Source organism: Hyperoodon ampullatus (genome assembly GCF_949752795.1).
Source record: "Hyperoodon ampullatus genome assembly, chromosome: 12".
Taxonomy (NCBI): Eukaryota; Metazoa; Chordata; class Mammalia; order Artiodactyla; family Ziphiidae; genus Hyperoodon; species Hyperoodon ampullatus.
The window spans coordinates 87,302,788-87,310,025 of record NC_136925.1 but is presented as its reverse complement, the minus strand read 5'-3'; positions in this window follow the sequence as shown (position 1 = coordinate 87,310,025).

The following is a 7,238-nucleotide window of genomic DNA, read 5'->3' as shown; positions in this document are numbered from 1 at the left end:
CATTATGTGTGGTGGTGGTGTTGTTGTTTTACATGAGAAGTATGGGGCACTTTTTAAAGAAGAAAGGAAATAGTTTTGTACGAGTGTTCTTTAATTGGGACTCATGATCTTTCAGGTGAACGATGCTCTTGCACTGGTGAAACTGTCTAAGGAAACCAAGGACAATAATGCCTTGTTTGAACTAATGAGTTTTCTGTTTATCGTTCTGTTCTGGCTTAACCTGCTGTTTGAATATAGTAAATTATGATTCTCAAATATTTGAGAGCCAGGATGAAACACATCTGCTGTAGACTTTTTTTTTGGATGAAATGCATTGTTCATTCCTATAAATAACCTCTACATTTTCGGGACTTTTGCATCTGTTGGTCCTTCTATGTTTTAAAGTGTGTTAAATAGTATAAAAATCATTGGTGTTCATTATTTGCTTTGCTTGAGCTCAGATCAAAATGTTTGAAGAAACTTTATTTTTGCAAGTGTAGTTTTTATGCTTGAGATGTTTCAACTTGTTGTGTATATTGGAACTCCTGCAGCTTGATGCCTCCTGCTTTTGTAGCGGTGAATGGTGAGCCTCTGAGAGAATGTGCGTGTGTATTTGTTTAATATATATGAAACTGTCCTTTTCACTCCATGTCACCAAGTGATATTTCATATGTGTGGTTATACTAATAGTAATGGGCCTTGTAAGTCTTTTGACCATTCATGAATAAAAATAAATATGTACTGCTGGCATGGTAAAAATATAAAAAATAAAAATAAATAAATCTGACAAATACCACAAACATCGCAAAATACAGGAAAATAAATATTTTCATTGACTGCCTGCTGTATTTTTGTAATACATTTTTCCTACATTGCTTTAACGGCACACTTTCTGATATCACCTCTTCATATCAGAATGACTTTTAAAAATATCTTTCTATGGAGATAAAAAATAATTTGACTCTAGAATGATTGATCAAAATGGTTTTTCAATTACTGACATATTTTAAGAGTTTCATCGATGGATGAATTCAATTACAATTCATTTTGGAAATGTCATGCATCTAAGTTTTAGAACTGTCAAATTTTGGAAACCTTTTTCGAGCTCTTTTTTCACATGAGTTTGGAATTTATAGCATTTCAATGTTTTTTCAGTGACTAGTAACATTTTAGTAACATAGATGCTCTCTTTTAATTATGTCCATTCACCAGTTTTTCATTAATGTTCTTGTCATACAGTATATCATAGTGTTATATGGTCTTCATCAATATTTTGTGTCAAATCAGTAGTAAATCTAAATGTTTTTACAGTGTATTTACATGATGCACTCCTCTTCATTCATTGGGTTATCAAATAACACAAGAGCCTAGTGATTATTTCTATTCAAAATTTAACTCCTGAATTACTACTTTTGGTACGATCTGAGGAAGTATTCTGTTACAATTAGCTTTTAACGTCGGGATAACTTCTGATGTTCCGTCACTCATCTTTATCACACAGACCCCAGCAGCAAGACTGAGCAAAGATGCTCATCCTGTAAATTCAAGCTTGAACCTCACCCCTTAACAGCTCAGTCTGTAGTGCACTAAGAAATTACTTTTTAATCCCATAATTCTTTTGTGAAAGGAATTACAACACATTTTGGGGTGTTAAAATCATAGTTGATGTAAATTTTTATGGCATACTGTGACTTTTTCAAACAGTCTGGGTGGTTTTCATTCTGTTACCACACCAGGTCTCCTTTAAGTGGTGTGCAGTCACAGCTAGAAACCCCGGTTGGGACACCACTGACAGGGACACGAGGAAAACCCAGACCATGAACACGTTACACTGCGGGTAGCTCGGTGGGGGGAAGAAGGCTTGGTGGGAAGTGGCATCCGAATCAGGCCTCGGGAGAGCAACAGAAATTCATCTGCCATCACCCAAGGCGCTCTCTCTTCTCCTTGCCCTCCACATCCAAGTTAAACTACATCCCGTGACTCTTACCTTCTTAGTAAAAAGACCGTTAACATTTACTGAGTATTATTTGCCGAGAACACTGCTCAACACTCTGCATACGTGACTTATGTTTCACAACAACCGCCCCGTCCAGTCAGGCAGTATTCACTCGCCCTTGTACCGATGAGCAACCTGAGAACATCGATGATAAATCACTTGCCCAACAGCACTCAGCCAGGAGGTTAGGTGTCCAGGATCCTGCTCTGTGCAGTGGTTGCAACGTGTACACTCAATCCCTCTGCTACTCAGCCTCCTGCATCTCTGCTGCCACCCACTTCCTTCTGGTGACACCCTTCCTTCTCAGAAGGGCCCCTGGCTCATTCCCCATGAGTCCAGCAACCCTGGGCAGAACCCATCAGCCCACCAGTTTCCAGGGAACCAAAGTCCAAAGATCATCTCGAACGTCATCTTTCTGGTGGTGCTGCGTGTAACATTCTCACAGGGCCCGTGAGCAGCACACGGTGGCACAGACGTGGTATTTCCCAAGTCCCCATTACCGACTGTGCACAGAGCGTGTACACACCTGGCACAGCACCTGGCACCCAGCACCTTAAACGTTTGTAAACATCTGCTGGAATTCTGGTATACTTCCCCCACAACAGGATGTGCAGGGAGTCAAAGGGACAGACGACAAGTACCTGGCACACCAAGGAGACGAAACACTTGCTTCCTCTAACCTGGGCCTTGAAAGAGGAGAAAGGGTAAGCGTAGCCCAGGTGTGTGCAAAGGGGAAGAGGGGTCAGGGAAGGTGGCGCCCCAGCCAAAGAGCCAACACACCTGGGGCTGCCGGAGCACCTGCCATCAAGGCCCAACACCAGACTAAGGACAGTGGGTGCAGCACAGCATTCTGTATACCAAAATTTAAACATAAGGTCAGATAAAAATATCACACATCACATGGACTGAGACAGAAGGGGGAGAGAAATGCTAAATGCCTGAAGTAAAAAGGGAACTCATTCACCAAAAATTTCCATTTCGGAAAAGCTACCATTCAGTTTTACAAACTATAAATGATTTAAAAGAGAGATTAAGATCCATATCCAATAGTCTAGTGATTTATAAAACATGCCCAAGGGCTCCCCTGGTGACGCAGTGGTTGAGAGTCCGCCTGCCGAGGCAGGGAACACGGGTTCGTGCCCCGGTCCGGGAGGATCTCACATGCCACGGAGCGGCTGGGCCCGTGAGCCATGACCGCCTGTGCGTCCGGAGCCTGTGCTCCCCAACGGGAAAGGCCACAAAAGTGAGAGGCCCTCGTACCGCAAAAACAAAACAAAACAAAATGCCCAAATTGGCTTTTAGCAACTAGAAGTGTTTGAAAATTAAACATTTACGGGAAAAATAATTTCATCATCAAATCGGAAGATTGCATAAATTGCCAAAGCCACAAACGCAGGTGAAAATGTCAGAAACGACCCCTGTATATAAGGCCTGGCCCAGACACCTCTATCCTGCAGTTCCCCTGTCCCTAATTCTCTCCATCCACCCTGAGATGCAGGCCCGGGGACCCCCTGCCCTCTCTTCTCCTTCCTGGTTTTGGGGAAGCAGGCCCGACTTTACCCAAAGGCACCATTCTGCAGAGGCAAAGCCCTGGTAAAGGCACAGCGTGCCCCAGAAGGTGGGGAGGGGTCCACAGGTCCCCTCCCACTGCCGGTAGCAGCACAGACTGCCCCGCGGAGACGTGACTTAAGCCTGATGCCACGTGAGAGGTCAGACCCATCTTACCTTGCTTTGCGATCCATTTCCTACAAGGCAGAAAGGTTCCTTTTTTTTTTTTTTTTTTTTTTTCCATCAGGGTAGAAATTCTTTGCTCAAAATTCATTTTCCCTCCTAACTTTGTAGCTATTGCTCTATTACTTGTAGCATCCGGTCAGGCAATTTCATTCTCATTCCTTTAAAATGATCTTGGAAGAGTCTTTTTTTCACACTAATCAGGATCCACCCAGCTGTGGGCCTGGCTTTCCCTCATCCAGACACTCAGGTGTCTCCGAACCTATGCACATTTCTGCCAATGTTTCCTGCCTCAGTTTTAACCCTGTGGATGGACACGTAGCTGCTGCAGTCCTTAGTCAATCCTCTGTCCACATCTCCTGACCATTCTGTTTCCACCTTGGTCTTTTTGCTACACATGCAGGGGGTTCTTTAACTTTGAGGGTTACTAATTTTTTTTTTTTTTTTTTTTTTTGCGTTATCCCATCATTCAATCCATCCACCGAATGACTTGGCCCAACAATTTTTTAATCAAAAATCATTTTGGGGGCTTCCCTGGTAGCGCTGTGGTTAAGAATCCGCCTGCCAATGCAGGGGACACAGGTTCAAGCCCTGGTCCAGGAAGATCCCACGTGCCACGGAGCAACTAAGCCCGTGCGCCACAACTACTGAGCCTGTGCTCTAGAACCCGTGAGGCACGACTACTGAGCCTGCGTCCTGCAACTACTGAAGCCCACACGCCTAGAGCCCATGCTCCGCAACAAGAGAAGCCACCGCAATGAGAAGCCCGCGCACCGCAACAAAGAGTAGCCCCCGCTCACCACAACTAGAGAAAGCCCACGTGCAGCAACAAAGACCCAACGCAGCCAAAAATAAATAATTTTAAAAAATCATTTTGATTGCACCTTTTTCATAGTGGCCTTTTTAAAGTACAAACGTTCTCAAATCTCAAGTAGTGCCATTAGGTTACTTTAAAATTACTTTGTTCTCTGAATCGTTTCCCCCAAGATAAGCCATTCTGCTGGTTCGTCTCAGCCTTTGTCACACGCTGTTCACTTTCCTCCTCCGTCCAGTGTGGATGACCCAAGAGAGTGGCTGCCCTGATTTCCTCTTCACTTGTTTCCACCAAATACGCCCCTTCGTACAATGGGGGCTGGCAGGGTAGACCGTGTCAGGAGGGCAGGGTGGGTTAGTGTGCAAGGGCAGAGACCAGGTGGGGTCCCAGGCAGCCCGAGGCCGAGTCCAGGAGGGTCTGCACCTGCGCCGTGGGGCGTGCTCTTCCCCAGGTGAGCGCTGCCCTCCGGCACGTCCAACGGGGCCGTCGGTGCACGACCTCGAACCCTGCTGCTGCCCTGTGCCTGTGTCCACACTGAGCCGCAGACAGGAGGCCTGCCCACGTCTGTCAGGAGCAATGCTCCGACCAGCCTGGGGGGCAGGCGGGGCAGCCTGGCCCGCTGTCCCTGAGCCACTGCTCAGACTTGAAGCTGGGGCCTCCCTGGGTTCAGGGTAAGGACGGCTGTCCCCCTGAAAGCGTGTCGTGTTGTCCTCGGGCAGCAGCTGCCCAGCCCCAGACTGCGCTTCCCAGACCCCTGGATCTGTGGATGTGGTCGCCTTGGATCCTCACCGGGCACATACTGGGGCTGACTTCTGCTCCAGGCACCAGGGATACACACTGCTTACAAAGTCCCTGCTCCAACGGAGCTTATGGATGATAACCCAGTGCATCTCAGACAGCAATGAGAGATGAATAAAATACACAGGGCAAACGTGACAGTGACGGGGTGGGAGGGAAAACGGGCATCCCGTTCCGGCTGGAGCTTCTCTGAGAACGAGACGGAAACAAGCCAGCCCGGCAGGATTCTGCGGGAAGGACGATCCAGACAAGGAGAGGCAGATACACCCCGAGACAGGACCCACCTTGGTAGCTCGCAGGTGCTGTGCGGCGCTGGGGTGGGGAGCGAGGAAAGAGGGGCCGGGGCAGAGGCAGGCGGCGGCAGTTAGGGCAGGACCAAGGGCAGCACAGCTGGTGCCCAGTTACCGTCGCTACGGAACACAAAGGGCGTGAGCTTTCGCCCGCTTTAGTCATCATCAATAAAACGAGACTTTTATTGACATCCGACAAGCAAAGAAACATTTGAAACACTCCACTGTACAATACAGGTTTTACCATAAAAATGTTATTTCCTGGGTTAATATTTCAACATGTACTTCTCAAGAAAAAGAAAACACTAATCACACTCAAAACCTTCTATCTAATCAAGGGACACATGTAGAAACAGAGCTTTTTCGTAGCTGAATTTTAAGCTATTAAAACTATCTGATCAGATGTATTGCTGATGACAGAGGGAGTCTCATATTTGGCATTTTTCTCCCCAACCTCCCAGATACTATAAAAAGATCAGATTCTGTGGGTAGCAGAAAAATGACAAATTTCAGATGCTACTATTCAGAAGTTTTCTGCAAAATTAAAGCGCCACACCCCGATGATCGTTCCATTGAAATGATTTCAAATCATTGCACAGAAATCTAGCTCCTATAAAATAATATAAAAAATAAATCACACGTTTGACACAGATTCCAGAGGGCCAGAACGGAACCACAAGCTTTATAGAAAATGACTTTTTACAGAGGTGACATCCAAGGAAATACATTTTACAGCGAGCACACAGGGGGGCTTTTAGCAACAGACTGCATCTTCGTGCAGCGTTATTTCCTCACACGAAACAAAAAGCCTGACCGAGACTGAGCTCACGGCCCACGAGCTGAGGGCAGCTGCCAGAGCGGCTCCCAGGCTGCCCCGGCCCACATCCTGTCCTGCTTCCTCTTGGTGTTCGTGGCTCAGCTTCACTTAAGTTGTATAAAATCAGATTCTAATGTCACATAACCTTGATCCATACATTATCATTTCCCTTTACATTTCGGAGCCTACTAAGTATTTCTGTAATGTTTAGACTCGTATGCAATGAAACACTAACATCATACAAACCACAAAGTCTGTTCACTTCTTGAGATCAATGAATTAGGTCTAATTTGCTCCTTTTATTAATAAAGGTGACAATAAAAAGCTTTAATTTAACTGAAATTCAAAAGTACAAAATTTAACACAATCACAGCTTTACTTACATCAATATGAACATGCACGCATCACTTCCAATTGTTCTTTTTAATACTTCAGGATCAGTAATGTCAGCAACCTACATAAATAGCAGCACAATGGATAGAATGTAAACGAGACTGCCTGAAATTCTATCATTGGCTCAACTTTTAAGGGTTACAATGAAACTATGTACAGTGTATAAAGCTTGTCAAACTGGATATGGTCTTAGGCCATTACTACTGTTACAGTCCAATTTGGATTTTAATATAACCAACTTATAGATCTGAAATAAAAGCACTGCTTAATGGTTTCAGATGCATTTTGGTATTTAATATGCTTCAAGGCATCTTTACAAATAATAAATTATAACTATGACAAGGAGAACCTGTGAATAAAGCTTCTTACATGGACATAGCGCGGCGACTGCAAGTGCTGTCAGAGACAATTCCATGAATC